Source organism: Rana temporaria, chromosome 10, assembly GCF_905171775.1.
Source record: "Rana temporaria chromosome 10, aRanTem1.1, whole genome shotgun sequence".
NCBI lineage: Eukaryota > Metazoa > Chordata > Amphibia > Anura > Ranidae > Rana > Rana temporaria.
Window position 1 is genome coordinate 58073517 of NC_053498.1, and position 20655 is coordinate 58094171.

The window sequence follows — 20655 nt, forward strand, 5'->3', positions numbered from 1 at the left end:
TGAGGCAGCTGATCAAACGGGTGGGCGAAGAAGGGGGTGAAGCCTGGATCCGGCAATGTCTTGACCTACCTCAAGCTCCGTGTCAAGAGGCTCCGGCGGGAGCTACATCGGCTGCTGTGGCACCCGGTGTTCCAGTGGCTGAAGGCAGATCGTCGGCGGGTGGATTCCCCATCTCTGAGCCTATGTTGTGCCCAGAAGAAGATGAGACCGTTCCAGTTCTGAGTCGCAGGAGAAGCAGCAGTGTCACCTCCGATGGAAGGAGTGTGGCTCAGATGAGAAGACGCACCCCCCCGAGAAGACACTCCCCTTCTCCACCGAGATCAACGGTGTCCAGAAGAGCTGGGTGGTCCTCACAGGGTCAAGGTGGCAGATCGAGAGGAGCAGCAGAAGGCGTGGCTAGTGCGTCATCCGGTTGTGAGGTGAGAGGAATCTCGGCCGAGGGTTCGGCTGGAGGCGTGGCTGGCTCCTGTGGTACAGACAAGCCAGCAGGCTCAGCAACAAAGGAATGGTGAGTCTGTTTCAATGCCTACTTTAGCTAGCATAGCCGAGTTGTTGTCTCAGGTAGCTAAGGATATTCAGTTAGTCAATAGTTCTGCTCAGGTTCAGGCTCAGGATGCTGTGGGGTCTGGTGGATGTTTAGCAAAAGACGACCAAACTTTGTTTAATACTGATTCAAACATGAGCGTTGAGACAATAAAAAACGCATATATAGAGAGTCCTAGGGCCGCACACCCCAAAATGTTGTAGAGACAAAAATTGAGAAATTCCCCCCGGGGGGTTTTTAAGCGACATACTGTGTATAGTATATTAAATTCAAAGACATGGAAATATATAAAAAAAAAATCTTTACTAGGTTTCTGTATCACGAGTAATGAAGATGCAGATAGTTGTAATATTAAATACATTCAGGTTACAGACAGTTGGAGACCTATCTCAACAATGATTAAATGTTAAATGATACAATGGAATAATATATAGTGCCATTGATGAAGTAGCTTCCATAAGAATACCCCGACGTGTTTCGACCACAATTTGGTCTTCTTCAGGGGGATTTGTATTCTGGAAAGATGTCAAAAAAAGTATGATAGGATACTAACATTCAAGCAAAATGCTGGCACCCATAGTACAGGTAGTGGGGATATATTTACCGCTTGAAGCATATAGAAGATGACATGTAACCAGAGATGATGGCTGTGGTGCAGACAAAGGATCCCAATATCCCCATAATGGACATGAGTGTTAATTTTAATTTTGCTAGACTTCAAAATCTACCTGAAACTTGTTTAAAGGAGCCAATTTCTTGTGAGATTTCTCCGTTAGGATACCATTTATCCTCTTCAGTAGAGGAAAAAATATGGCGTGGAGAGTTTTTGGATATCTCCACTCCGGCGTACTTTCAAATTTGCCGCGTTGTATCTTTATTTTGAATTCACAAACAAAGATACGACAGCATTTGGCTAAGATCCGACAGGCATACGGCTTCGTACGCCTTCGGATCTTAGGATGCAATACTTTGGCGCCCGCTGGGTAGAGTTTGCGTCGTTTTCCGCGTCGGGTATGCTAATTAGCTGTTTACGGCGATCCACGAAGGTACGCGCGTTGGGCGCATTCTCTTACGTCGTCGCTAGTCGGCTTTTCCCATCGTAAAGTTGCGATTTCTATTTAGGTGGTGTAAAATTAGACAGCCCATGTTAAAGTATGGCCGTCGTTCCCGCTCGAATTTCAAATTTATTTATTTTTGCGCAAGTCGTCCGGGAATTTCGAAAGTACGTAACGCACGTCGCCGTTCAAAACATTACGTCGGGGCAACGTCATTTGGCGCAAAGCACGGCTGGAAATTTCAAAACGGAGCATGTGCAGTACGTTCAGTGCGGGAACGCGCCTAATTTAAATGATACACGCCCCATTTGAATTAGGCGGGCTTGCACCGGATGGCTTTACGCTACACCGCCGCAAGTTTACAGGCAAGTGCTTTGTGAATCAAGCACTTACGCTGAAAACTTGCGGCGGTGTAACATAAATGGGATACGTTACGCCGCCGGATTTCTACATGAATCTGGCCCAGTGTCTTTGCTCCCTTCTTCCAAGGATTTTATTAGTAAAGAGAAAAAAGATGAGGAGGATAGGAGAAGGCCTGTCACTAGGTCGTTCAACAACTGGTTACAGGCCTTCTGCATTTTTTTCTGGTATTCTTTGTGAGAGGTCTCCCGAGAAAAGTGTTGGCCTTTTTCAGCACTTAGACATTATTTTGGAGGCTTTTAAGAATTTTGGTGGCACTGCATGGTTTAATTACGATGAAGCCTTTCGTCAGAAATTGTCGGTTCACCCTTCATTAAAATGGGGGGTTAAGGATGTGGGCCTTTGGCTCAATCTTTTTCTTCCTCAAAGAGCAAATTATTCCAAGCAAAGCCAGAATTCTTAACAAGTCTCAAATACCATGTACAAAAAATGATGGTCAGTGTAAATAGCCCAATTCCTGCAGGTACCGCCATGAGTGTGCTTTCTGCTCAGGAGCACATTCGGTCGCTAAGTGCTTCAAAAAAATGTCTTCAGCTAACCAACAGTCAGGATCTGCTCCTAAAGGCTTACACACCGGTGAAATGGCAAGATATGCTCCCTTGGCTCAGGGTGTTCCTAGACAAGTCGAGGGCCCAGTTGCTACTTGAGAGTTTTAGGGACGGTTTCTTATTACCTTCTTTTTCTGGTACTGGGTGTTGTTTAGTTAAAAATTTAAAATCCGTCTATCAATTTTCTCATATTGTTTCAGAAAATAATTCAAAAGAAATTTCTGAAGGTAGGGTGGCGGGTCCTTTCAGTTCCCCTCCTTTTCAAAATTTCAGAATTTCCCCCTTAGGAATTGTTCCTAAAAAAGAAAAAAAATATTTTCGGTTAATTCATCACTTGTCTTTTCCTAAAGGCCAGTCTCTAAATAACCAACTTGATGTCAGCCTTTCTTCTGTATCATATGCTTCCTTTGAGGATGTATTGTCAAAACTTAGAATTTTGGGAAGAGGGACCTTTATGGCAAAAGCAGATATAAAATCTGCCTTTCACCTCCTTCCTATTAATCCGGCTTGTTTTAATTCCCTGGTGTTTTTCTTCAATGGAAAATGTTTAGGCCCGTCGGGTTCTTCGGATTGCGCATTTGTATTGGACATTCCTCTCGCTCTTGAAAAGACAGCTTGGCCCTCGACTTGTATCGATTTTCTGGGTATCACCATTGATTCTGATCTACTGGAGTTTTGTTTACCAGAAGAAAAAATAAACAAGCTTAGATCTTTATTATTAACTATAATAAGAATGAAAAAATTATGTTTAAAAGATATGCAATCTTTGCTTGGTTTATTAGCCTTTGCTTCTAGGGTCATGCCGGTTGGAAAGGTGTTCTCTCGAAGATTGTACCTTGCCATTTCTGGATTAAAGTCCCCTTTTTCACATGTTAGGTTTACTCAGGACATGAGGGAAGATCTGTTAGTGTAGTTACAATTTTTACACATTTTAATGGGAGGACTGTTTGGCAGGAAGAATTTATTTTAGATAGTGAATTTTTTCTATTTACTGATGCTGCCTGGTCCTGTGGTTTTGCTGCTATTTGGAAGTCACAATGGTGTGCAGACCATTGGAATCCCAATTGTCATGCAAAAGTTTTTTTGAAAAATATTATATTGTTGGAGTTATTTCCAATCATTGTAGCCTTGGAACTTTGGGGTCCCTTTTTTCAAAATAAAAGGATTTTAGTTAGGACTGATAATAAGGGAGTCATGTTTGCAATTAATTGTTTAACGTCTAAATCTCCACCAGTCAATGTCCTTTTGCGCCACACATTTTCAAATGTTTGAGTCTTAATATTTGGTTAAAAGCAGTTCATGTGGCTGGTAAGGATAATGATATGGCGGACTCTCTGTCTCGCTTTCAGATGGATCAATTTTTTCAGCTTTGTCCGGATGCAAATCCAGTAGGGCTGCGGTGTCCTCCCGCTTTATGGGACCTGATTTGATGCCTATATCTGAATGTAGAACTCAGTTGCTCCCTTAACCTGGGCTGCATATCGATCAGCCTGGTTCATGTGGCTGTCATTTCTGGCTTCCATCCGAGAACTTTTTCAGAAAATCTAGTTTTATTATTTTTATTATTAGTTTTATTATTTTTACAATCTTTATTCCTTAAACAGTACTCATGGTCGTATGTTCAAAAAGCTTTGGCAGGTGTTTCATTTTTTCTTAAACTTCACAACCTACCATCCTGTTTACATTTCTTCTCTGTTCAACAGGCATTAAAGGGTTATAAGAGGAACAATTTTCAAAAGGATCGGTGCTCAACTATTACCCCAGTTATCCTAGAGAAGCTTTGTTCAGTTTTCTAGGTTTGAGGCTATCCTTTTTCGTGGGGTTTTTTCCTTAATATTTTTTGCTGTTTTTAGGGTGTCAGAGCTGAATTTTATTTAAGCTTCTGATGTTATTGTTTCAGCAACAATGGTTAGGATTTTCCTTCGGCGGTCAAAATGGATCAGTTAGGTAGGGGTACTTGGGTGAAATTATTTTCTTGTTCTGACTCTTCTATTTGCCCTGTAGGTTTATTAAATCATTGTCAGATTAGACCTTTAGCGTTTAATATTTTTTTTAGACATGAATCTGGTGCCCCTCTAACAAAATATCAATTCATTTGTGTTTTTAAAAAATGTTTAAAAGCATTGAATTTACAGGATTCTCATCTCACCTCACATTCTTTTAGAATTGGGGCAGCTACTGAAGCAGCTAGGTTAGGTTTAGACACTGAGGGGCAGATCCACAAAGAAAGTACGCCGGCGTATCTATTGATACGCCGGCGTACTTTCAAAATTTCCACGTCGTATCTTTGTTTTGAATCCTCAAAACAAGATACGACGGCATCTGGGTTAGATCCGACAGGCGTACGTCTTCGTACGCCTTCGGATCTTAGATGCAATTTTCCGACGTCCGCTAGGTGGCCTTCCCGTCGTAATCCACGTCGAGTATGCAAATTAGCTATTTCCGACGATCCACGAACGTATGAGCGGCCGTCGCATTTTGTTACGTTGTTTCCGTTCGGCTTTTTCCGGAGTATAGTTAAAGCTGCTATCTGGTGGCGTACTCAATGTCAAGTATGGCCGTCGTTCCCGCTTCGAATTTTTTATTTTTTATTTTGTTTGCGTAAGTCATCCGTGAATGGGGCTGGACGCCATTTATGTTCACGTCAAAACCAATGACGTCCTTGCGACGTCATTTGGAGCAATGCACCCTGGGAGTTTTGACGGACGGGGCATGCGCAGTTCATTCGGCGCGGGGACGCGCTTCATTTAAATGAAACACGCCCCCTACTTGCCGCATTTGAATTCCGCGCCCTTACGCCGCGAGAGATACACTACGCCGCCATACCTTATGGCGCAAATTCTTTCAGGATTCAAACCAAAGCCAGGTAAGTTACGGCGGCATAGCGTATCTCAGATACGCTGCGTGGGTGCAGATCTTTGTGGATCTGCCCCTGACTGTATAAAGAAAGTGGGTAGGTGGAAGTCAAATAGTTATCTTTTATATGTTTGCCTAACCAATCTTTTTGATTCCTTTTAGGTCATTCCAGAACAATATGGATTATTGTCCATTCTTTCGTTTTTTGGGCACAACAGAGAGCTTCAGAAAGAATATATTCTTGTAATCTATGTTTGGACCCCTTGCGTTTTAACATTTTGTGGTTTGGTAGAAGGGGTATGGTTTGGGCTAGCTTACTGTCTGAAATAGGTCGGCTCCTTCAAAAGTTTCCTCCACCTGATCATCCTGAGAATTTTGTTTATGCCTGTCAGACATACCGCCGCTGGCGAGTGTGTCCAACACGTCTGGTAAGAGTATCCATTTCTTACATGTCTTGGTTATTTTTGGATTTTATGGTGGACCCCCTAGTGAGCTCTCAAACTTCTGAAATTATGCAACTCACCTCACATGCCTTAGCATAGTCGCACAACAGGACTTTTTTTGCTCATTGGCCATACAGGATGCCATCCCATTACTGTGTGTTGAATTACTCCACATACATTTGTGGTTAATCTGGACTTGTACAACCGAGTTCGGTTCTATTGTGATATACTTATTTGTACATAATCACTTTTTTGTACTCTCACAATTATTATTATTGTTATTATTTGATTCAGCACATCTATATATATATAAGGTGTTATTCACTATTATTAGGGGCATTTTCATGCCCTTATATATTTGTTTTTGAATATAGGTCATACTATACCTCACTTAGTGCCGCACTTTTTTTCTTTTATGCCTATATTTAATATCTCTGTTTTTTCCATATTTATTTTAAAATTAGAAACCCTTCCATATTCGCCCATTTCTTCCATAATCTTAGGGAGTGATTGCCTAGGATTTGCTATAAATAACATAATATCATCTGCATACGCAGATATCTTATGTTCTTGCCCTAGCACCTCAATACCATTTACTTCTCGGTTCATTCTTATAGAGCAGGGGTCTCCAAACTGCGGCCCGATGGCCAGACGTGGCCCTTTGCTAGCCCTTATCCGGCCCTCTGGCACTAATCCTCTCACTGATATGAGGTACTATTCCTTCCACGACACCAACAAGGAGGCACTATTTCTTCCACTGATACCAATGATGGGATACTATTCCTCCTACTAATAGGGGTACTACTCCTCATTCTACTGACCACCAACCCTGAGGCCATATTTATTCTCACCGCCGGGCCCAGGACATTTTCTGCCCCCGCTGGCCACAATCTGGCCCTTCTAAAGTCTGAAAGACAATAAACTGGCCCTTTGTTTGAAAAGTTTGGAGACCCCTGTTATAGAGGCTAAGAGAGGTTCCAAGGATAGCACAAACAGTAAGGGAGAGAGTGGACATCCCTGACGTGTCCCGTTATATAGCCTAAATGCCTCCGACAGAGTTCCATTAACCTGGATTTGAGCCGTGGGATCAGAGTATAGGGCCTCTATCCATCTCAACATTCGTGATCCCAGGCCAAATTTGTGTAATGTCTGCAACATATATTCCCAGTTGACTCTGTCAAAGGCCTTTTCGGCATCTACTGATAAAAAAAGGGCATGTTTCTTTCCCTTTTTTGCTTTGTGTATTAATAAGAGAGGCCCATATTCTCTCTAAAAATCCGCGGGCTGCGCTTAAGGCACTTACACTCCGCTGTCCCAACTTACAGGAGCAAGTGTTGTATTCCCCAAACACTTGCTCCATAAGTTGGGACGGCGGAGTGTAAATGCCCCGGCGTAGCCTGGCGGATCTCCAAGGGGGCAGCTTGTATTCAAATTAAGCGCGCCCCCGATTCTAATGAACTGCGCATGCGCCGGGCTTCAAAAAGCCCAGTGCGCATGCTACAGTTCTCGGCGGAAAACGTCAATGACGCCGACGTGTGCGTCATTGACGTAAAGTCGTATTCAAGAACGACTTACGGAAACGACGTACCCGACGAAAAAACACGACGCGGACCCGACGCCATCCATAACATGGCCTACGTGGGACTTGCGGAAATTTACTCCTCATATAGCAGGACTAAATTTCCGCTTACGCAAACGACGTTAGCGACGGTTACGCGACGCGAACTCGTTCGGGAATCGGCGTAGAAGGATCATTTGCATACGCAAATGAGTCCTTCACGTAAATGCCATCTAGCGGGGGCCGGTGGCATTACATTTAAGATCCGCCAGTGTAAGTGACTTACAGATGGCGGATCTTAAGTGTATCTATGCGAAAATGATTCTAAGAATCAGTCGCATAGATACACGGGCCAAAAAAGGGAGTTACGATGGAGTATCCTGAGATACTCCATCGTAACTTCTATGAGAATATGGCCCATTGTCCTTAGTATGTTATCCCTTGTTTCCCTTCTGGGAACAAAGCCTGCCTGGTGCTTCTCTATACAATCTGGCATATATAGCTTCAATCTTTCGGCCAAGATCCTTGCATAGATTTTTATATCCTCATTAATCAGGGAGATTGGCCTAAAGCTGGAGCACAGTGTTGGGTCCTTGCCCTCCTTCGGTAAGATTGTTATATGAGCCCCCAGGGCTTCCTTACTTATCTTCATTCCTTCCCCGATGGAGTTCATATAACAATAGAAATGGGGTGTCAATATTGCAAGAAATTTTTTATAATACAGAGATGTATACCCGTCTGGTCCTGGTCTTTTTCCACTCTTACTATTTTTAATCGCCTGCTGAATCTCTTCCTTAGTGATCTCACAGTCTAATTTTTTTGAGTCTTCTTTTGATATAGCTGATAGTTTTATCTTCCTGAGATATTGTTCAATTTTATTTTTCCTATTCTGTTTATCCTCATTATCCTGACTGTCGCTTACTTTAAATAGTGATTGATAGCACTCTAAGAAAATTCTACTAACATCTCTGGTTGTATGTTTCAGCATTCCCTTTTTATCTTTTATTTTTGCGATGTAGTTTAAGTAACAGACAGCATGGATTCATAAAAGACAGAAGTTGTCCGCAAACATACATTAATGTCTGTTTTCACGGACCCTGCTTGCTCAGCAGGAATCGATCCGTTGATACCTGCTGAGCCGGCAGTTGACAGGTTTGTCTCTGCTCACCAGGCCCGGACTGGCCATAGGGCATACCGGGCATATGCCCGGTGGGCTGCGGCATGTCACATCTCCCCTCCCCCAGTCCTCTCAGCTGAGGCAAACTCTGCAGTCGGATTCGCGGCAAACTCCGCGGTCGGATCCGCGGCAGGCCCCGTGGCCGATTTCGCGGCCGACAGCCGCATTTCTATCTGCCAGCCAGGGTCCCACTCCCTACTCTGAAGGCAGCGAGCTGGGCTGCTCCTTTTGCCGGTGCCGCTCACTACGGCTGGCTCCACGGCCACCTCCGCGGCCGTCCAGCCAGCCTTCTGAATCTATTTAGCTCAGAAGGAGGAAATAAAGAGGACAGGTCATGTGACCGTGAAGGGGGAGGAGCTGGAGGAGGCCTCCTCTGCCTGATGTCGTAAAATGTGCTGGACTGCTGGGAAAGGTAAGTGACACTATGCCAGCCTACCAGTGTTTTTTTTTGTTTTGTTTTTTGCCTGCCAATGTGTTTTTATTAGTTTTTTTGTATCTTGGCTGCCAATGTATTTATTTATTTGTTTGCATCTTGCCTGTCATTTTGTTTCTGTATCTTGACTGCCAAAGTATTTTTTTGCATTTTGCCTGTCAATGTATTTTTTATTTATTTTTTGTATCTTGCCTGTCAATTTTCTTTTTTCTGTATCTTGGCTACCAATGTTTTATTTTTTTATAATGCCTGTCAATGTTAAACTATTCATAATAAAAGCATGCTGAGTCTTGTGTGAAAGGGGTCACTAACAGTATAGTGCTGCTAGTTTAAGCGGCGCTTTACCGCTGTTAGGCTACTTTCACACTGAGGCGCCGGCGGTAAAACGCTGCTATTTTTAGCTGCACTTTACTGTCATTTTTGCTGCGCTTTTTGGTCGCTAGCGGGGTGCTTTTAACCCCAGCCAGCGGCCGAATAAAGGATTAAAAGCACCCGCAAAGCGCCACTCCTGAGGTGCTTTGCAGGCACTTTGGCGGCGCTGCCCATTGATTTCAATGGGCAGGGCCGCTCCTACAGTGCCTCAAAGATGCGGCTTGCAAGACTTTTTTTACTGTCCTGCCAACGCACCGCTCCAGTGTGAAAGCACTCGGGCTTTCACATTGGAGTGAAAGGAGCCGCTCTTTCAGGGCGCTTTGCAGGCTTAGCGCCTGCAAAATGCCTCAGTGTGAAAGTAGCCTTATAGCAGCCCTTTGGCGCCACTAGCAGGTACTTTTAACCCCCCAGTAGGGGTTAAAAGCGTCTGCTTTTTAATGCTGCTTTCAAAGTGCTTTTATGGTGCTTTGAAAGCGGTACCCATTAATTTTAATGGGCAGGGGTGGTAGAGGAGCAGTGTATACACCGCTCACGTACCTCTCCAAGGATGCTGCTTGCAGGACTTTTTTCCCATCCTGCAAGTGCACCACTCCAGTGTGAAAACACAGAAGAGGCAGTTTACAGGCGCTATTTTTAGTGAAAAAACGCCTGTAAAGCGCTTCAGTATGAAAGAGGTCTTACACAATGTGAGTGATGCTGAACAAAGTTTGAAGGACCCCTTTCACACCTAGACAACCCCGTGGTAGCGTTAAAGCGCCGCTTGTTTTAGCGGCGCTTTACCGGCACAGCAGCGCTACTTTGCGGGCGGTAGGGGGGGCGCTTTTAACCCCAAAGAAGGGGTTAAAAGCACCCGAAAAGCGGCGCTGCCGAATCGCTTTGCAGGCGCTTCGTAAGAGCTGCCCATTCATTTAAATGGGCAGGGCGTTTTGGGAGTAGTGTATCCAAACCATCCCAAAGATGATGGTAGCAGGACTTTTTTCTCGTCCTGCAAGCGGATCGCCACAGTGTGAAAGCATACTGGGGAAGTTTGAGAGGAACCTTTCAGGCACTATTTTTAGCACATCAGTGTGGAAGAAGTCAAAGTGATGGCATCAGTTAGACATTGTGTGAACAGTTCTTGTGCCCAAAAGGTGTCCTGAATTGAGCCCACGTTCACATTGGGCCGATTTGACATGTCAAATCGCATGCCAAATTGGAGGGTATTGCCGGCAATAGTACTGTCTGAATCAGTGCGACGCCGACTTTGCGTAGTTCCTGTACTACTTTTGCCGACTTCGGGGGCGATTTGAATAGACATCTGTGCATGAACCCGCACTGATGTCTGTCAAATCGCCCCCCACCCCCCCTCGATGTCGGACTGCGTTACCGCACGATTTTAAACCAGCAATGCAGTTCGACTATATATATATATACCCCCCCTTCCCAGGGCCGTCTTTAACGTAGGGCATTAGATCGTATTAGATTGTATTAGATCCACAGTCAGTTACAGTGACTGAAGCAGGCTAAATATAACTAAAATACATAGAGAAACCGGTTGCCATTATTGGTAATTTGGTTTTAAAAAAAAATGTGCTGCTCAGCTTAGAATGCCTGGGCCTATTTTTTGTCCCAGTCCGGGCCTGCTGCTCACTGTGCAGAAATGGACCTGTCAGAGCCTCACTCTCCTCTATAGGGGATCGTATGAAAACGGACCACCTGTCTGTTTTCATCAGATCCGCCAGACAGATGGAAAATAGGTTTTCCATCCATTTAAATTTAGCGGAGCAGATTGGATGTCAGCGGACATGTCACCGCTAACATCCGTCGCTCCATATAACAGCATGGAGTGTCCGTTCAGGTCTATTTAAAAAACTGACAGGAGGACCTGACCGGTCCACATATGTGTAAAGCCCTGTACACACGGTAGGACTTTTGGCCAACCAACTTCAAAATCTGCAACATTTCAAATTTGTCCGACCGTGTGTACGCTCCATCAGACCAACTTTTTCTGGTTTCATCCAACAAAAAGTTGGGTCTGCGAACGGACCAACTTTTTGGCAACAAAAGTCCGATGGTGCTTTGTGTGACCGTGTGTACAGCAATCCAACCAACTTTTGGACAAAGTGCAAATACGAATGCTCAAAACCAATGTTAAAAGCAAAAAACAATAGCAGAAGTTAACCAAAGGGTGGCGGTAAAGAGCAGAAAAGAGCAAAAAAAAACACATGATGTTAGGAAACTTTTAGAAAAGTTTGCAGAAAAGTCTGACTGTGTGTATGCTATGGGTGTGGCAGGACAAATCAATTAGGACAAAAATCCAAGGGAAATTTTGTTGGATGTCCTACCGTGTGTATGAGCCTTAAGGGGTCTTATGAGGAGGAAAGAAAAACCTTAGACAAAGGAATAGCTGTGGCTGTAGTATACTTTTGCAAAAGCATTTGACACAGTTCCCCACACACGGCTAATGTGTAAGGTTAAAGTATTTTAGTTTTGGATGGAGTGGAGAGTAGGGTGCCCACGTGTCCCGGATTGCCTGGGACTGTCCCTCAATTGACAGAACTGGTTGCTAGGACCAGCGCTGCCTGGCATCTTGCAACCACTGACAATTTACTCTCAGACAGTGAGACAAGGAGCGAGGCCTGCGCCTAATGCAGCAATGCTGTCCCCACCCACCTTGGCACCTTCTTCTTCTCTGGCACCCAGCGGCAAGCAGCAGGGACTGCTGTGATCTTCACTCTCCAGATAGTGACACCACTCCTTTCCTTCTACGCACGTGGCTCATGCAGAGTTTGTTTGTGGTGAACAGAACTGGGGAATACCCGCAAAGAGAAGAAGGGGGTGCAGGGCTGGAAGACGCAAGCAACCCGAAAAAAAGAATGAGGAGAACGTAGGAGCTGGAATTTACAATTTAAGTCAGGTGACACTCAGTGTGAAAGAACTTAACGTGTTAAACACGGGTTTAAAGTGTGCCCCTAGGAAGGCCATGAATAAGTTCAATATTTACATTGATACCCACAAATTTATCCGGACTTTAAATATGAAAAAATCTTTTTTGAGCCACCCAGCTGAATCAACAATGAGGAGTAGTATTGCCAATAAGAACATAGATAGTGGTCTAAAGAATAGATCGCTTTTCAACCCCCAAAATTCCAACAATCACTACATAGAAGTATTCAAGCAACTTGTCTTAAAGGACATAGAAGAACTTCCACAGAAAAAAGATATTAATCCTGAACACATTAGAGAAGGGGTGAAGTCTCTGGGGTGAAGTCTCTGGAAGACAAGGGGGCGGAGTTGTAGTGATGGATAAAGATTATTACCATGATCAATTATCCGCATTGTTGGAAGATCGGACCACCTATAAAAGGTTGAACTCTGACCCTACTGAATCATATAAAGCTCAACTTGACTCTTTAATAGAATGGGGATTCCAAATCGATGCCCTGAATGCCAAGGAAAAAGCTTATTTGGCCCCTTCTGTATGTAGAATTCCAGTTATCTACACGTTACCGAAGATACACAAACATGCAACATTTCCACCAGCCCGACCAATTGTGAACGGCATTGGTTCTGTCACTGCAAGATTAGGTGAATATTTGGACAAGTTTCTTCAACCGAGTGTGCGTGCAACCAAAGCATACCTAAAGGATACAGCCGATCTACTTGTATCCTTGGCGGATATCAAAATTAATCCAAATTTAGAAACCTTTTTGGTGACGGCGTATGTCGCCTCATTGTATACAATAATACAGCATGAGGACGCGGCTTTGGCACTTAATTGGGCATTAAGTAGGAGAGAGGAGATCCCGCATACACAAAAAAGATTTTTGGGTCAAGCCCTTGATTTCTGTATGTCCCACAATTATTTTTGGTTCAATGAGTTCTTTTTTTCCCCAACAGGTTGGCGTGGCTATGGGAGCTAAATTTGCTCCCAGCCTCGCCAACCTGTTCATGGCCGAGTGGGAGGATAAAGGCATTTTTAGAAATCAAAAGCCTCAACTTATCTTCTACCGGAGATTTATCGATGATATCCTTTTGATCTGGCAAGGATCAGAAATAGATCTCAAAACATTCCTGGAGGATTTGAACAATAACACGAATAATATTAAACTGGAATATGTGATTAGTGCTTGTTTGGTGAACTTCCTGGATGTGACTATAGAAATATGTAATGATAGGTTGAAGACAAAAGTGTATTTTAAAACCACTGATCGTAACAGCTACTTATCGATCAGAAGCGGACACCACCCCGCCTGGATCAAAAATATACCCAAAGGGCAGTTCCTTTGGGTAAGGCGCAATTGCACTGAAGATAATGATTTTTTTGAGCAAGCGAACATACTGAAAAGTAGGTTTGCCCAAAAGGGTTACGATGAGACGAAGTTAGATTGAATCATTCAAGAGGTTGCTGAGAAACCCAGGGAAGAGTGCTTTAAGAAGAAAACGGAAAAACCATCCTCAAATGAACATCAGTGAAGTTTCCTAACAGGGTTTCATATCCAATATAAGGAAATATAAACTGTGACAGAACCCACTGTCACTGTGTGTTTTGGAAGGGACTGTGCATGTGCCTCCTACCGACAGACTATGGGCCAGAAGATACTGGAGACCTGAAGCTGGCATGGATGTAATGTAATTTAATGTTACAGCCCGTCTCCCCCCACCCCCCCCCCTCTTGTTGCTGTGTCTAATTGTGTTGATTCATGACACATAGACAATGGAGACTGGACTGCAGACGTCTCTCCGCAGGGGGTGTGTATTGAGAGACTGCCTGCTTACCATAATCTCATTAGGTATCTGTAGACTGTTTCAATGTACAAATGTTCAGTTCCCATTGGTTGTTGGCTAAGGGGAGTGTCCCTAGCTGTATGTAAAACTGTATGTCTTGGAATTTAATAAACAGTTTAAGCTCTGGATGTTTAACCCTTAACACCTGTGTGGATTGTCTCGTGATTGAGGGGTTAAGGGCTGGTTATGGCGAGGTTGCAGGCTGTGGGTGCGTTTGGAGGACAGGAGACACGGGTCTGGCGGATGTGCCCACCTGGGGTATCTGAGATCCGTCACAGTGGTGGCAGCAGTGGGATGTCTCCTGCAGTCCAGGACATCCAAACCACCACCAGGATTCAAGATCTGGGCAGCTGCCGAGGAGCGATACGGGGACCAGCCAGCATGAGAGCGGAGTTTGGGAGGAGGCTGCAAGGCATGCGGAAGAAACATCAGGGACCAGCGACGGAGCGCACCATGCTCGGCTGGGAGGATGTGATCCGCCAGCAACTCTGGCATGAGGCGCTAAGCCACGAGCGGCACCATCAGGGGAAGATCCTTCCCTCCTCCACAGAGATGTACTGGACGCAGTACCGTGCACGAGAGGTGTTCCTGAGGGAACGACCGCGAGATAAATGGAAGACGGAGCTCGGAAGATTGGTCCAGGAGGAGATGAAGCTGGACGCCAGCTACAGAGCCCTCCGGTGGTTCGCGGCTCAACTTTGGCCAGGTACAGCAGATGGCAGCCCGACAGAAGGCGTTGGCTACGGCGGCGTAGGACTGCTCCATCAAAAAATGTACGGAGACCCAGACTTTGGGAGCGATGAGGAGTGGCGGTTGGAAAACATCCTAGACTTCCGAGATGAAGTGCTGGACCTCCCCGAAGAGGCATGTGACCTGGAGGAATTGGAGTTCCTGGTTGAGAAGGAATGGGAGCTTGAGATTGCCTACAAGCGGGTGTTTGACGGTAATCAGCAGCCTGGCATGGCTCCCGTTGCCTGGGACTGTCCGCGAGAAATAGCAGACAGTCAAAAAGATGAGGAGCAAATGGGGCCAGGGGTGACCCTACGTTTTCCCGTCCTAACCGCAATGGAAGAAGCAGCGATGATACAGAGGGCACTGCGAGTGCTAGAATGCCGGAACGCACCGGAGTTCCCCCAGACAGCGAGAAGCATGAAGGTCTCAGAAAGAGGAGTTGAGACAGGCGCTGGAAGGCTGGGAAATGGTGATCAGCAGCAAGTCCAGAGTATCTCATCTGGTGCCCCAGCAGAAGCGCTGGCTACAGGGCAGAGTGCCCCTGGCATCTGCCCAGCATCAGAAAAAGAGTAGGACCCGGAGAGTCTGAGAGAGGATCTGCGTGAGCTGTTGCCCCAACAGCAGATATCCCCACCGGGAGTAGAGGAAGCAATTCTCCCTCCCCAGCAATTGGACACTACCCCAATGTTCATCCCCCCAGCAGAAGCGCTGGCTACGGGGCAGAGTGCCGCTCACCTCTGTCCACCCTCAGAGTTAGATCCAGGGAGTCTGAGGGAGGACCTCAGTGAGCTGTTTCCCCAGCACTTGGACACTACCCCAGTGTTTATCCCCCCAGCAGAAGCGCTGGCTACGGGGCAGAGTGCCGCTCACCTCTGTCCACCCTCAGAGTTAGATCCAGGGAGTCCGAGGGAGGACCTCAGTGAGCTGTTTCCCCAGCACTTGGACACTACCCCAGTGTTTATCCCCCCAGAAGAAGCGCTGGCAACGGGGCAGAGTGCCGCTGGCCTCTGCCCACCCTCAGAGTTAGATCCAGGGAGTCCGAGGGATGACCTCAGTGAGCTGTTTCCCCAGCACTTGGACACTACCTCAATGTTTATCCCCCCAGCAGAAGCATTGGCTACGGAGCAGAGTTCTGCTGGCCCCTGCCCAGCCCTCAGTATGTTTTTGGAGGGTTTGGGAGACAGCCCCTGTCAGAAGTCACCCCAGTGGCTGGTCACAGAACTGGCAGGGGAGAAAACCCTTCCCCCTCTCCAGCAGCTGTACCCAACTTTTGCATATGTCCCCCCGGCAGAAGCGCTGGCTACAGGACAGAGCGCTGATGGTCTCTGCCCAGCATCAGAACAAGAGATGAAGAATCCGGGAGATAGTCTCTGCAAGATACCTTCTCAGCGGCTGGTAACTACACCAGGAGAAAAGCAAGTACCTTTTCCTCCCCAAATGCATAGCCCTACCAGCCTATGTTCCCCCCCAGCTGAAGCGCTGGCATCGGGGCAGAGGATTATTCAGCTCCCCCCAATATCTGCAACCCAGCCCCAGATCAGAGGAGTGCAGACAGTTGTTCCCACTCTGCAGCGGCTGTTTTTATTCATGGGAGACCCTATGTGCGGTTTTGCTCCCCAGCGCCAGAGTCGTACTTTTACTTTTCCTGGTTGCCTGGGGTGGAAGTTTGTGACTAACGCAGGTCCAGACCAGTTGGGGGTCAGGAACCTGGTTAGTCTGTTTTTAAAAGGGGAGAAATGTGACAGAACCCACTGTCACTGTGTGTTTTGGAAGGGACTGTGCATGTGCCTCCTACCGACAGACTATGGGCCAGAAGATACTGGAGACCTGAAGCTGGCATGGATGTAATGTAGTGTAATGTTACAGCCCTTCTCCCCCAACCACCCCCCCCTCTTGTTGCTGTGTCTAATTGTGTTGATTCATGACACATAGACAATGGAGACTGGACTGCAGACATTTCTCCGCAGGGGGTGTGTATTGAGAGACTGCCTGCTTACCATAATCTCATTAGGTATCTGTAGACTGTTTCAATGTACAAATGTTCAGTTCCCATTGGTTGTTGGCTAAGGGGAGTGTCCCTAGCTGTATGTAAAACTGTATGTCTTGGAATTTAATAAACTGTTTAAGCTCTGGATGTTTAACCCTTAACACCTGTGTGGATTGTCTCGTGATTGAGGGGTTAAGGGCTGGTTATGGCGAGGTTGCAGGCTGCGGGTGCGTTTGGAGGACAGGAGACACAGGTCTGGCGGATGTGACCACCTGGGGTATCTGAGATCCGTCACAGAAACCATATACAAAAAACATTGGCATATCCTCAGTAGAGATAGACACTTCGGCGGAGCAATTCCTGAACAACCACGCTTTATATATAGACGGGCGCCAAATTTTGGTGACAGAGTGGTTTGTAAAATATTGGACCCACCTGATCGCCAATTAAAAATTGATCTGAAAGGATTCTTCCCATGCAGAAAATGCATCTGCTGTCGTACGGTGAAAGTACACAATAAAGGGATCAACAAAGTGACTAGCACTGATGGCACAATATATGATATTAAAGAGTTTAGCACATGTAACTCTTCATATGTTGTGTATTTGTTATGGTGCCCATGCGGGTTATTATATGTTGGGAGGACGAAAAAACTTCTAAGAATCCGCATAGCAGAACACCTAGCCAACAATAAAAAAGGCTTTGAGGAGCATAGTGTTTCGATGCATTTTAAAAAGAAGCATAACCAGGACCCTACTCTTGCCCAATTTTGCGGTATAGATGTTGTCTACCCGTCATGGAGGGGGTCCCATAGAGTTTGAGATCTTTCACAGCGTGAAACTCACTGGATCTTTTTTATTAAAATGTCTTTTTCCACGAGGGTTGAACATAGAATTAGATTTGAATTGTTTCATCAATAACTCGTAGGTGACATTCTCTGTTTTCAACCCCCTGAATGACTACCTTTTCTAGTATATTCATTTAAACAACAGTTGTGGCACACTTCCCCACGCCAGCCTGATGCCACCTTTAGGGCGTGACGTGGGACAGTGATGCCTTATGCTTAGGTGGTTCTGTTAAAGTCCAGCCCATCCACCTATTCCTTTTTATCATTGTTGGCATGAGTAATCATCAGTATTTGCGGTGATTACAGTTTGCCATCATTTTTATTGTATTTTGCATTTATATATATTTTTAATGTATATGTATATATTTTTTAATTTACATTTTAAATTTGCTCATGTATATTTACACCATCAGTTTTGGTTATGTAATAGGACCTAACTTGTTTGGTATGAATTTGAAAGCTATGGAGTATTTATTGCCTTCATCCAGTATGAAGATATTTCTAATTAAATATTTTAATGATATTTGCACTAGGTTCAATACTTCAGGGTATGAATACTAGGTTGCACTTTCAGTAATAAGTTAATACTAAGCATATGGCTCCATGGAATACCAAACCAGTCAATCAGCTGCCATTCTAAACTAAATAGACTGCAAAAGCTGTGCACAGTTCGCCATTTAAGTGACGCTCCATAAGTGTGTTTTGCGGTCACGGGGACACCCGGGTAATCGGCGAACTGTGCACAGCTTTTGCAGTCTATTTAGTTTAGAATGGCAGCTGATTGGCTGGTTTGGTATTCCATGGAGCCATATGGTGCAGTCTGCCCATTGAGAGCCGCGCCTGCACGCCACGTCAGATCCGAGTGACGTTGCGGCTGACTGAGACTTCTGTCAGCCAATGGCGGCAGTGTATAGTTTATGCCCACAGTTAGTTGTCCAGACACGTCACTTCCGCCCATAGTGATGGGCGGAATAATGCGCGCTGTTCAATGAGTGATTCGTTTGAATCACAGCTGTTGAGCTGCAGTAACACCCTCTACAATCTGCCTATTGAGAGCCGCGCAATGTACATCACGGCACCTCGTCATTACGCAATGACGCTGCGTCATCTCGCAATGACTGATTGAGCTGATTATCAGCCAATCACAGCATGCGGGGTGGTTTGCCCATAGTGAGCTGTGTATATGTGTTACTTGTTTGCCCATAGTGAGCTGTGTATATGTGTTACTTCCGCCTAGAGACATGGGGGGCGGATGCACGCTGCACAGCTAGGATAGGCTGATTGATTGGACGCTAATAGATATAAGGAGATCTTTTTAGACTGTGTGGCTAATCCCATGAATAAGTTGTCATAACAAAACATGTCGGGGTATTGTCACACAGTCTATCTTTACAAGTAAAACGTGGATGCTGAGTGCTTTTGAAATTTAAACAAAATCTGGATCTGCGGCTCTGTTTGGCAGCGTTCTACGGCACCGTGAGTAGGAGGATTTCTATTTTTCTTGCTGATCGGGGGTCCGCCATGACCGCTTCTCACCAGTTGAGCGCTTTGAAGGAGTTATTTGATGTGATACATTGCTGTTTTACAAGTTTTGTTTGTGAGTGTAACTTTTGAAGTTTTAATTTGGTGTGCTATTAAACCTGCTTTTGCGGTATCACACTATTTGCACTTCTTTGTTTCTTCCTACAATCTATGTGGAGCATTTTGGAGGTAGATCGATAACTCATCTTCATCAACTGAAAACATCTTTTAATAGCCTATTTGCCAAAACACGAGAGTGTGAGGCATTTTGGTCTGGTGAGTGTCCATTTTGATGGGGAAGGAATCACAGATCACTGTCGGGTGTGGTGAAAGTGCTTTGAAGATCGCAGGATCCTTAATCACATGAACTTTTTCTCTGATCCACTTTTTTGAATTCAGGGACTTTCTTTTGCGCTCCTAATTCACGTTTACCTAGTATCACGGGTGGTTTACTCATTTGGTTACAGCTCAGTGATCATTACTCACTGCATTATATTTGGTGTTGACACTAATATATACGGTGTGTTTTATTATTTATGTTTAGTAGAATGTGCACTTATATTTGAATAGCGCTGTTTTAATTTGCTGACACTTTTAATTTGCTGATTTACTTTTAAACAGCAGCTAGGTACCACTCATTTTCCCATAAGCGCAACGGTGGGTGGCTATTAGGGCGTTTATATAGTCCACCCATTTCTCCTATCTTCTTTTGATATAGCTGATAGTTTTATCTTCCTGAGATATTGTTCAATTTTATTTTTCCTATTCTGTTTATCCTCATTATCCTGACTGTCGCTTACTTTAAATAGTGATTGATAGTACTCTAAGAAAATTCTACTAATATCTCTGGTTGTATGTTTCAGCATTCCCTTTTTATCTTTTATTTTTGCGATGTAGTTTAAGTAACAGACAGCATGGATTCATAAAAGACAGAAGTTGTCTGCAAACACACATTAATGTCTGTTTTCACGGACCCTGCTTGCTCAGCAGGAATCGATCCGTTGATACCTGCTGAGCCGGCAGTTGACAGGTTTGTCTCTGCTCACTGTGCAGAAATGGACCTGTCAGAGCCTCACTCTCCTCTATAGGGGATCGTATGAAAACGGACCACCTGTCTGTTTTCATCAGATCCGCCAGACAGATGGAAAATAGGTTTTCCATCCATTTAAATTTAGCGGAGCAGATTGGATGTCAGCGGACATGTCACCGCTAACATCCGTCGCTCCATTTTACAGCATGGAGTGTCCGTTCAGGTCTATTTAAAAAACTGACAGGCGGACCTGAACGGTCCACATCTGTGAAAGGGGTCTTATGAGGAGGAAAGAAAAACCTTAGACAAAGGAATGGCTGTGGCTGTAGTATACTTTTGCAAAAGCATTTGACACAGTTCCCCAC

General features: G+C 45.0%; 1 long non-coding RNA gene across 1 annotated transcript; it reads right to left on the minus strand.

The window, feature by feature from the left end:
* Window positions 1-834: 834 nt before the first annotated feature.
* LOC120916059 lies at window positions 835-1225 on the minus strand. The gene is made up of 2 exons (XR_005743939.1): window positions 1149-1225; window positions 835-1059 (listed from the first exon to the last, which is right to left on the minus strand). It is a non-coding gene; the product is annotated as an uncharacterized LOC120916059 (long non-coding RNA).
* Between the last annotated feature and the right edge of the window lie 19430 nt (window positions 1226-20655).